Consider the following 12,223-nt stretch of genomic DNA (forward strand, 5'->3'; position numbering starts at 1 on the left):
GGATATGGGGCAAAGTTGCTCTCTGATATTCTTTTGTGGTAATGAAAAGTGCTTTTGCATTTCTGAGGTCAAGTCATTCTTTTTTAAGAATGTTGCTTTTAGATTTTAGAAAATAACTCAAAATAGTCATGTTTTGTATTTTATGAATTTCTAATTCAAGTTTAAATGGAAGCTTTTAAATATTTAGACTATATCTAATGTCAGCTCCAGGCTGTCCCTGATACTGGAAAAGGTACATTACTTCTTAAAGCAGTCAGCTGTATGTTTTCATCACAAGCACTCACCGTAGTGAGACTCCATCAGAAAACTGTGCTGCCGTGTGAAGTAGCATGAGGCACAGCACGCATATCAATAGAATTTTTAATGAAGAACTTGGATTTACACGGTGACAAGATATGATGAGCTTTTTGTGGGAAATAGTTTAAGTTGTAAATAAATATATAAAATGTGAGACCAAGATGTAAGTGCATACTCCTATTCTCTTTCTTCAAAGAAGTTCAGACATTTATATCTACTAAGTCATGCAAGCTCAATTGTACAAGGTTCTTATGTAGCATTTTCAGAACATAGTAAGAAAAATAAATCTCACAATTTATGGTAATTTTCAGAGAATTTTAGACCTTAAAATTATAACTTTGTAAACAATTCTGTAACAGTTAAAGCTCAGTTGCTTTTATTTAATTACTTTTTATTTTGAGGTAATTATAGATTGACATGGTTGTAAGAGATAACACAGAGAGATCCCGTATGTACGCTCTTTACCAGTTTTGCCCAGTGGTGACACCTTATGAAACCACAGTATCGTAGCACAGCCAGAGTGCTGACATTCAGTTAGGCTGAGGAGCACATCCATCACCACAGGGATTCCTCCAGTTGCCCTTTTATAGCCACATTCACTTACTTCCCTCTCCCACCAGTCTCTTCCTTAACTGTAGGCAAACCTTAATCTGTTTTCCATTTCTATTATTTCATCATTTCAAAAAAGTTTTAAAAATGAAATCACATTCCTTTTGGGATATGACCTTGTGGGACTGGCATTTTTCACTTAGCATAATTCTCTGGAGCCTCATCCCGCTTGCTGTATGTACCAGTAATTTGTTCCTTTTTATTGTTGGGTAGTAGTCCAATGTGTGGTGGTTCTACAGTTTGTTTATTTACTCATTGGAGGACAGCTAGATTATTTTCAGTTTTTGCCTATTGTCACTAAAGCTGCTATAAGCATTTGTGTACAGATTTTGATGAGACTATACTTTTTATTTCTTAGGGGTAAATGCCCAGGAATACAATTGTAGGTCCTATGGCAGTTACATGTTTAGTTTTTTAAGGAAACTGCCAGACTGTTCTCCAGAGTGGTTGTACCATTTTCAATTCCCACTAGCAATGTTTGAGTGATCCAGTTTCTTCATATCCTGAAAGCATTTGATGTTTTCACTATTTTTTGTTTTAGCCATTCTGATAGGTGTGTAGTACTGTCTAACTGTGGTTTTAATTATTTCCGTAGTGGTTAACGATGTTGAACATTTGTTCATAGGCTTTTTGCTATTCTTCTATCCTCTTTAGTGAGATGTCTATTTGACTTTTGCCTATTTTCTAATTGGATTGTTTGTCCTTTTTTACTGTAGTTTTGAGAGTTATATATATATTCTAGAATACTAGTCCTTTGTCAAGTGTGTGTTTTGCGGATACTTTCTGCTGCGTTGTAGCTAGTCTTTTTATCTTCTTTATATGGGCTTTTACAGAGTAAAGTTTTTATTTTGTCCAATTTATCAATTTTTCCTTTTATGGATTGAGCTTTTCAGTGTTAAGTTTAAGAACTCTTTGCCTAGCTGTAGATTTCAAAATATTTTCCCCTATTTTTTTCTGAAATTTTTATGGTTTTACATTCTATATAAAGTTGTGATCCAGTTCTTAGTAATTTTGCTGTAAGATGGGAGGTTTAGGTCAAGGTTCATTTTTTTTGCCTGTGGATGTCCAGTTGCTCCTTTACCATTTCTTGAAAAGACTGTCCTTCCTCCAATAAATTGGTTTTACGTTTTTTAAAAATATTGTTTGGGCATATTTGTATAGGTCTATTTCTGTGTTCTCTATTCTGTTTCACTGATCCACTGATCCTATTTCTTCACTAATACCTGTAGCTGGATTTACATCTTGAAATCAAATAGAGTGATTTCTCTCACTTGGTCTCTATGAAGATTGTTTTAGCTACCCAAGTTCTTTGCCTTTCAATATAAATTTTAGAATAATTTTGTATACACAAGAAATCATACTGAAATTTTGATAGGAATTTTAATAAACTTGTATATAAATTTGGGGAGAATTGACATCTTTATTATGTTGAGTCTTCCAGTCTGTGAACATATTTCTCTGTTTATTTATATCTTTGATTTCCTTCATCAACGTTATGTAGTCTTCAGCATACAATTGTTGTTTGTGTTTTTTTTTTTTTTCAACTTTCATTTTAGATTCATGAGGGACATGCGCAGGTTCATTACATGAGTAAATTGTATGTCACTGGGGTTTGATGTGCAAATGATTTAGCCACTCAAGTAGTGAGCACAGTACCCAATAGGTAGGTTTTTTGACCTTTATCCACCTACCACTCTCCCTGCTAAAGTAGGTTCTGTTGTCTGTTGTTCCCATCTTTGTGTCCATGTGTCCTGAGTTTTTAGCTCCCATTTATAAGTGAGAACATGCAGTATTTGGTTTTCTGTTCCAGTGTTAATTTGCTTAGAATAATGACCTCCATTTGCATCCATGTTGCTTCAAGGGATATGATTTTTTTATGTCTGTGTAGTATTCCACGGTATATATTTACCACATTTTCTTTATCCAGTCCACCGTTGATGGGCATCTAAGTTGTTCCCATGTCTTTGCTATTGTGACTAGTGCTGCAATGAACATACGAGTTTGTGTGTCTTTTTGGTAGAATGATTTATATTCCTTTGGGTATATATCCAGTAATAGGATTGTTAGGTCAAATGGTAGTTGTGTTTTAAGGTCACTGAAAAATCTTGAAACTGCTTTCCATAGTGACTGAATTAATTTACAGTACCACCAGGAGTGTTTAAGCATGCCTTTTTCTGTAACTTCACCAACATCTGCTATTTTTTGACTTTAATTACGACCATTCTGACTGGTGTGAGATGGTATCTCATTGTGGCTTTTATTTGCATTTCTCTGATTACTGATATTGAATATTTTTTCATATGCTTGTTGGCCATGTGTATATCTTCTTTTTAGAAGTGTCTGTTTATGTCCTTTACCCACATGGGTTTGTTTGGTTTTTGCCTTTTTTTTTTCTTATAGATTCTAGCCATTAAGACTTTGTCAGATGCATAGCTTACAAATATTTACTCTCATTCTGTAGGTAGTTTGCTGATACCCTGCAGTAGCTCTTTAGTTTTTCTTCTAAGGTTTTTATACTTTTAGATCTTACTTTTAAGTCTTTAATCCATTTTCAGTTGGTTTTTTAATATGGTGAAAGGAAGAGGTTCAGTTTCAATCTTCTGCATATGGCTAGCCAGTTATCCCAGCAAAATTTATTGAATAGGGAGTTTTTCTCCATTGCTTGTTACTATTAGATTGTCATACTATATTTTTAAGTTCAATGTTCGTATGTTTATTGCTAGTATATAGAAATATAATTGATTTCTGTATGTTCATTTTGTATTTTGTGACTTTGTTGAATGTTACCTATTAGTTATAGAAGTGTTTTTGTAGATTCCTTGGGATTTTCTATGTAGACAATCATGTTATCTGTAAGTATCAAAAGTTGTTTTTTCTTGTTTTTGTTTTGTTTTCGGATTAGTATGCTTTTTTTTTTTTTTTTAATTTCTTGCCTTATTACACTGGCTAGAACTTCCAGCACTATTTTGAATAAGAGTAGATAGCTTAACTTTATTTTTCATGTTATGGGGAGTATATTCAATATTTCATCATTAAGAATGAGGTTAACTAGGTGTTTTATGGATATTCTTTATCAAGTTAAAGAAGTTCTCCTCTATTTCTCTTTTTCTGAGAACTTTTATCATAAATGAATGTTGACTTTCCTTAATGCTTTTTCTGCATTTCCTGAGATGATCACCTGATTTTTATTATTAGAAAAAAAAATAATGATGGGTTATACTGGTTGACTTTCAAATTTTGAACCACCCTTGCCTCAATGGCATTAATACCACTTTGCCATAGTGTATAATCTTTTTATATTTTGCTGACTTGTACTTGCTAATGTTTTATGAGGAAATTTTGCATCTATATTCATAAAGAATATTGGTCTGTAGTTTTGTTTTTTTGAACTCCTGTCTTTGGTTTGGGTATCACTAATACTAGCTTCATAAAATGAACTCTGAAGCATTTTTTTTCTCTTATTTTCTAGAAGAAATTTTGTAGAATTACTGTTAATTCTTCAAATGTTTAATAGATTTCTCCAATGAAACCATCTGGGCCAGGAAATTTATCTTTTGGAATTTTTAAAATTATGAATTCAATTTTCTTAATAGGTAAAGAACTATTCAAATGACCTATTTTATATAGAGTAAATTTTGGTAGTTTTTGTTTTAGCAGTATTGAACCATTTCTTCTAAGTTGTCAAATTTACATATATCGGAATTTTTTATAGTCTTTTCTTTTTCTTTTGATGTTGGCAGGGTCTGTAGTGATAATCTCTGTTTTGTAATCTATATTGGTAGCTCGTTTGTTCTCTCTCTTTTAAGAACCAACTCTGTTTCATTGATTTTTAGAAATTGTTCTGTTTTCAATTTCATTGGTTTTTGCTGTTTTTATTATGTCATTCCCTCTGCCTGTTTTGGGTTTGTTTTGCTTTTGATTAATGTGCACACTTAATGTTAACAAACTTCCCTCTCAGCATTACTTTAGCTGTGTTCCACAAATTTTTATATTTTGTATTTTCATTATTTGACCCATGCAGAATTTAGAAGTGTTAGTTTCTAAGTATTGGGAGTATTACTGTTATCTTTTAGTTGATCCCTAGTTTGATTCCATGGTTGTCAGAAAACACAGTGTATGACTTCAGCTCTTTGAAATTTGTTGAGGTTTGTTTCATGACCCAAGATGTGGTCTATCTTGTTAAGTGTAAAGTGACCCTATGAAAAGAATATGTATTCTGCTGTTGTTGGGTATTTCATTCTATAAATATCAACTAGATCAAATTGGTTGGTGGTATTATTGAGTTTTTCTGTATTCTTTCTGATTTTCTGTTTAGTAATTCTATCAGTTTTTGAGATAGGGTTGCTAGCATCTCTAAGCACAAGTATGGATATGTTTGGCTTTTCAGTTCTGTTAGTTTTTGCTTCACGTATCTTGCAGTTCTGTTATTTGTTGTATGCCCATTTAGGATGGCTATGCTGTCATTTTGGTGAAACATATTTCTGATTATATAATGTTATTATCTGTCTCTGGTAATTTTCTTTGCTCCAAAGTCTATCTTATCTGACATTAATATAACCACACTTGCCTTCCCTTGATTAATGTTTGCATGATACATCTTTTTCCACCATTTTACTTTCAACTTGCCTATATTATTTTGTTTAAATTTGGTTGTTGACAGCCTATAGTTGAGTCATGTTTTTAATCCACTCCGTGAATCTGTGTCTTTTAATGTCTTTATATTTAGACCATTTACATTTAATTATTGATGTTTAGTCATTAATCTATTTGTTGTTTTCTGTTTGTTCTGGTTTTTATTTCTTGATTTGCATTTTTCTGCCATCCTGGGGATTACCTGAGCAGTTTTCATAGTTTCATTTGTTTTTGAGTATATCTTTTTGTATAGCTATTTTTTTTAGTGATTGCTTCAGGTAATATATGTACATAGCCTCACAGTTTACTGGTGTCTTCATTCACCAGTTCAAGTGAAGTAGAGAAACTCTGCTTTTCTTTACATCTCTTGTGGAGCACCCGATTCTGTCGCTGATCGTGGCACCACTATGTAACCCGCATGAACCTAAGGGGACCAAACAAAGCTGGGCAAATGTGGGAATAAAAGACAAGAGACAAAAGAGTATATTTGGAAGAAGCGGTCAGGGGGCACCTTGCCTCTAGTGGACAAGAGCCCTGAGCTTTACACAGTCTTCCATATTTATTAGGCAAAAGAGATAGTGAGAAGGGGCATGGAAGAAGGGATCAGCTGCTTGGTCCAGAGCAGGCTTGCAAGAATGCAGTTTTTGAACAATGGGCTGTAGATGTCACAGTAGATAACCTCAGCACCAGGGAGTGATTGCCTCCAGCAAACCTTCTGTCAGCAGGAGCAGTCGTGAGTTTGCCTACATCCTGCATTCATGAAAAACAGTTTGTTGTTTGATCATACAGCCTCCAGTGGAATGCTGAGTTGGTGACATCCCACCAGCCTTTGGCTCCCTGCAATTTCTTTTTATAATTGTCTTAAACATCTCCTTTATGTACATATAGAACCACATTAGACAGTAATAATATTTTCATTTCAAATTTCAAACATAATTTAAACTCAAGAGGAGAAGGAAAGCCTATTTACTGGTATTTTTGCTTACTTTTGCTTCTTTTTCCTTTCTGATGTTCCAAGATTCCCTCTTTTATTATTTCTCTTTTGTTCAGAGAACTTTCTTTACCCATTCTATTAGAGTAGATCTGCTGGTTGCTAATTATCTTAGTTTCTCTTCTTCTTAGAATGTTTTGATTTCTTTATCATTCCTGAGGAATATCTTTACTGGCTATAGGATTCTGGATTGACAGTTTTTTTCTTTCCACCCTTAAATAATACTGGGCCTCTTTTGTCTGCCATCCATGGTTTCTGATGCTCTCAATCACAATTTCTCTCCAGTGGGTAAGGTGTAAATTTTTCACTGATGCTTTCAATACTTCCTTTTTGTTTTTGCCATTAGTTTTCAGTAATTTAATTATGATATATGTTTTCACGGATTTATTTGAGTTTATCCTGTGTGGAGTTTGCTCAGCTTCTTGACTCTATGGGCTTATTGTGTCTTACCAAATGTGGGAGCTTTTAGTCATTATTTTCTCAATTACCTTTTTGGCCTCACCTTCTTTCTCCTCTCCTTCCAGGTCTGTAATGACACAAATATTGGATCTTTTGTTATAGTCCAATTAGGTCCCTGAAGCTCTGTTTATGTTTATTTTTCAGTTTAATTTCTCTCTATTGTTCAGATAGGGTAATTTTTATTATTCTATCTTTGTATGCACTGTTTCTTTCCTCTGTTCTTTTCATTCTGCTGTTGAACTTATCATTGAGCTATTTATTTCAATTATTCTTCAGTTCTAAAATTTTTATGTGTGTGTGTGTATATATTTATGTATGTATATACACACCATGAAACACTACTCAGAAAATAATGAACTATGAAAAATAAATAATGTCTTTTGCAGCAACTTAGATCAAGCTGGAGACCATTATTCTGCAGGAAGTAACTCAGGAGTGGAAAATCAAATACTACATGTTGTCACTTACAAGTGGAAGCTAAGCTTTAGGTGTACAAAGGCTTATAGACTGGTATCACCAACATTGGAGGCTCAGAATAGATAAGGTTGGAAGGAGGGTGAAGGATGAAAAACTACCTATTGGGTACAATGTGTACTATTTGGGTGATGTATATTCTAAAATCCCAGACTCTCCATCACTATACAATTCATCCTGTAACCAAAAAGCACATGTACTCTGTATTAGGATGTTCTTGCACTGCTATAAAGAAATATGTGAGGCTGGGTAGTTTATAGGAAAAGGGGTTTAATTGGCTAATGGTTCTGCAGACTATATAGGAAGCATAGTGGCATCTGCTTCTAGGGAGGTCTCAGGAAGCTTACTATTATGGCAGAAGCCAGAGGGGGAGCTGGCACATTGCGGCTCCTGGCTGGACCAGGAGCAAGAGAGAGAGAAAGGGGCTGCAGGTATCATACACTTTTAAATGACCAGATCTCACAAGGTCTCACTTACTATCCTGAAGACAGCATCAGGCCATGAGAGATCTGCCCCCATGATCCAAAAACCTCCCACCAGGCCCCACCTTCAGCATTGGGGATTACAATTCAACATGAGATGTGGGCAGGGAAAAATGTATATCCAAACTATATCATTCTGCCCTGGACCCTCCCAAATCTCGTGTCTCTCTCACATTGCAAAATACAATCATGCCTTCCCAATAGTCACCCAAAGTCTTAACTTGTTCCAGCATTAACTCAAAGTTTAAGGTTCAAAATCTCATCTGAGTCTCATCTGAACAAGGCAAGTCCAGTCCACAAATGAGCCTGTAAAGTCAAAAGGAAGTTATGTACTTCCAAGATAGAATGGAGCTATAGTCATTGGGTAAACATTCCCATTCCACAAGGGAGGAACCAGCCAAAAGAAAGGGGTTATAGGCCCCATACAGGTTTAAAACCAGGCGGGGCAGTCATGAAATCTTAAAGCTCCAAAAAAATCTCCATTGACTCCATGTCCCACACCCAAGTTACACTGATGGAAGGGGTGAGCTCCTGAGGCCTTGGGCAGCTCTTCCCCTGTGCCTTTCGAGAGTTCAGCTCCTGCAGCTGCTCTCACTGGCTGTTGAGTGCCTGTGGCTTTTCCAGGCTCAGGGTGCAAGCTGATGGCGGATCTACCATTCTCAGATCTGGAGTTTGGCCACCTGCTTCTCACAGCTTCACTAGGCAGTGCTCCAGTGGGGACTCTAGAGGTTCCATCCCCACATTTCCTCTAGGCACTGCCTTAGTAGAGGTTCCCATGGGGGCTCTTCCCCTACAGCAGACTTCTATCTGGACACCCAGCAGGCTTTTCTGTACGTCCTCTGAAATCTATGTAGAGGGTACCAAGCCTCATGCACTCTTATGCTCTGTGCACTCACAGGCTTAACACCATGTGGAAGCTGCCAAAGGCTATGGTGGCTTACCCACTCTGGATTGGTGGCACGAGCAGTATCTGCGACTCTTTGAGCCACAGCTGGAGCCAGAGCAGCCAGAATGTGGGGAGCATTGTCCTGAGGTTGTGCAGGCTTTGGGAACCTTGCCCTGGCTACGCAAACAATTCTTCCCTCCTAGGCCTTTGGGCTTGTGATAGGAGGGGCTGGTGAGAAGAGCTCTGAAATGCCTTCAAGGCCTTTTACCCACTGTCTTGGATATTAGCACTTGGATCCCTTTTAGTTAAGCAAATATCTAACAAGTAGTTGTTCCACAGCTTGCTTGAATTCTTCTCCCCTAGAAAGCTTTTTCTTTCTCTGCCACATGGCCAGGCTGCAAATTTTCTAAACTTTTATGCTCTGCTCCCTCTTTAAAGCTCCAGCTTAAAGTCATTCCTTTGCTCTTGCATCTGGGCGTAGATTGTTAGAAGCAGCAGCCAGGCCACTTTTTGAGTGCTTTGTGGCTTAGAAATTTCTTCTGCCAGATACTCTAAGTCATTGCTCTGTAGTGCAAACTTCCACAGATCCCTAGGGCATGAATAGAATGCAGCCAAGCTCTTTGCCAAGGTGTAACACACGTGACCTTTGCTCCAGTTTCTTGTAAGTTTCTCATGTCCATCTGAGGCTGGGCTTCATTGTCCGTATCACTATCAGCATTTTGGTCATAACCATTTAACCAGTCTGTAAGAAATTCCAAACTTTTCTCCTCTTCTTGTCTTTCTTGGAGCCCTCCACACTTTTTCTAACCTCTGCCTGTTACCCAGTTCCAAAGCTGCCTCCAAATTTTCAGGTGTTTTTAAAGCAATGCCCCACTCCTCAGTACCAGTTTTCTGTATTAGGCTGTTCTTGCATTGCTATAATGAAATGCCTGATACTGGGTAATTTAAAAAGAAAAGAGGTTTAATTGGCTCATGGTTCTGCAGGCTTTAGAGGAAGCATGGTGTTGGCATTTGCTTAGCTTCTAGGGAGGCCTCAGGGAGCTTACAATCATGGTGGAAGGCAAAGAGGGAGCAGGTACCTCACATGGCAAAAGCAGGAGCAAGTGAAAGGGGGTGGGAGGGGGCACACACTTAAATGACCATATCTCACAAGAACTCACTTATTGAAATGACAGAACCAAGCCAAGAGAGATTTGCCCCCATGACCCAAACACCTCCCACCAAACCCTACCCTCAGCATTGGAGATTAGAGTTCCATATGAGATTTGGGTGGGGACAAATATCCAAACTATATTACAGTCCTAAAGCTATTGAAATAAAAAATAAAAATAAAATTTTAATTGGATGCTTTCTATGTTCTATTTCTTTGCTGAGACTCATTTTTCATTTGTTTGAAGTATGTTTGTAATTGCTCGTTGAAGCATTTTTATCCTGGCTGCTTTCAAATTATTGTCAGCTAATTCTGTCATCTCTGACATCTTGGTTTTGGCATCAGTTGATTGTCTTATTCAATTTGACACCTTCTTGGTTCTTGGTATGACAAGTAATTTTCATTTGAATCCTGGACATTTTTTGTATTACATTATGAAAGTCTGGATCTTCTCTAACTTCTCTGACATTCCTGCAGGAAGATAAAAGATGGGGGTAGGTGGCCATCAACTTGTTAAGGTAGAAGTCATAGTTTCCCCTTGGCCTCTGTTGATACTCAAGCTGGGTGGAGGAGCTCCTTGTTACTGCTGGGTAAGGGTGGTAATTCTAGCTTCCCATTTGGTCTCTGCTGATACTGTGGTATACGGGGCTGGTCTTCTTACCATTGGCTAATTGTGAAAGTTGTAATCGCCACTAGGCTTGCTCTGACACCACCCCAGTGAGGAGGGGGCAAGCATCTTGTTGCTGCTAGGTGGGGGTACAAGCCCAGGCTCCTCAGTCGTCACTGATACTGCTGCAGAGAGGGCCTTGTAACCAGTTAGTGAGGATGAAAGTCCTGGCTCCCTGTTTTGCTTTCACTGATTCCACCCCAGTGGGAGTGTTGGGATACCTGGTTATAGCCTTCAGAGGGCGAAAGTCCAGGTTCTTCTCGACCTTGGCTGGCATGATGGGAATGGGGTTGCTCTTTTATTTTGTGCTGTTTGGCTGGAATGGAGGTATTATTATCTGTTTTCAGTCTTTCTAGGTTGCCTAGTCGTTTGACTAGACAAAGCAGTACACTTGAATTAGTTGTTAATTTTAACCTGTGTAGCAGTGAAGGCCATTACTTAATTCATAGAAGCAATTTTTAAGTTGGATTGGGGTATCTTATAACTGGCATTTTTTTTAATGTAGGGCCTTGTTTCTAGTCTCAAATTATACTTTACTAAACTCAAATACTGTTCTTCACTAATTGAGTATATGAGAGAATGGTCATTTTGAATAAGTGCATCTTTCAACAAAATTGTTAAAGGATTTCTACTTTTGGCAGAATCTGAAAACTGATTTGTCTAAAATGAAAGACAGTGGAACAGGAATTGAATGTTGACACTCAGTCTGTGTGTTGGGGTGGGATGGGGTGGTTTGAAAATGATGCATGCTAATGACTTGCTAATCTGGAACAAATGAAGTGTTGGTTTAAAATATCTAATAAAGCTTATCTGTAAAACACTTTATCTTTGTGCTTTGCATTTGCACTGTGTAAACGGCTAAAAAGTGATTGTAATAAAACTCTTCCTGCGTTTTTGGAACTGATTGTTATTATCTCAAATTGTAACTTGCAGGGTGCTGGCGTAGAAATATACGGGAGTAAGTGCGGGTTCCCTGAGTGAGAATGGACCTGCTGTTGCAAGGAAGGGCTCCTCATTAAGCTGAACATCAGCTGAGACACTTGCTTTCTAAAGGTTGGAATGATTTCACCTAAGAAATTATGCTTTATTACATTCCCATGTTGGGTCCTATTGTTTTCTGATTTTGAAAGGCCTAAATAGTATATAAATTCTAATAATATCAGTAGCTAATGATTGAAAGTCTTTTGCAAGAATGCTTTGTTGCCTATAGATCTGCAGAAATGACAGAGGAATGCTGCATCACACTGTGCTACAGCATGTCAATCAGCATAGTTTTTCTGCTTTATTTTTAAAATAGTGTGAAAAAAGCCAAGATTTTTTAAGCAGGCAGTGTTGAAAAGACAGTTCCTTGAAACATTTGTTTCAGTGTCACAGGTCTTCTTAGATGAGCATTATGACATTCCCAAAATATCCGTGGTGAGTAATATCATAAAATGAAGGTTATGGTGTTTTCTTGGTGACAGCTACAATTTTCTCTAACCTGCAAGAAAATGCCCAAGATGAAACTGAAGGTATGCAATATTTAGGAATTTTAGATAGAAAAATCAGACCTAATTTACTTGTTTTTAGCATTAAA

General features: G+C 37.1%; 1 long non-coding RNA gene across 1 annotated transcript in view; it reads left to right on the top strand.

Annotated features, from left to right (window-relative positions):
• Positions 1-7,861: 7,861 nt before the first annotated feature.
• Positions 7,862-12,223, top strand: part of LOC126943632 (uncharacterized) — a 65,112-nt gene continuing 60,750 nt past the window's right edge. Inside the window, exon 1 of the long non-coding RNA XR_007721777.1 lies at positions 7,862-11,700. This is a non-coding gene — a long non-coding RNA (uncharacterized LOC126943632). The remainder of the gene's footprint in view (positions 11,701-12,223) is intronic.

Source organism: Macaca thibetana, chromosome 19 (assembly GCF_024542745.1).
Source record: "Macaca thibetana thibetana isolate TM-01 chromosome 19, ASM2454274v1, whole genome shotgun sequence".
Taxonomy (NCBI): Eukaryota; Metazoa; Chordata; class Mammalia; order Primates; family Cercopithecidae; genus Macaca; species Macaca thibetana.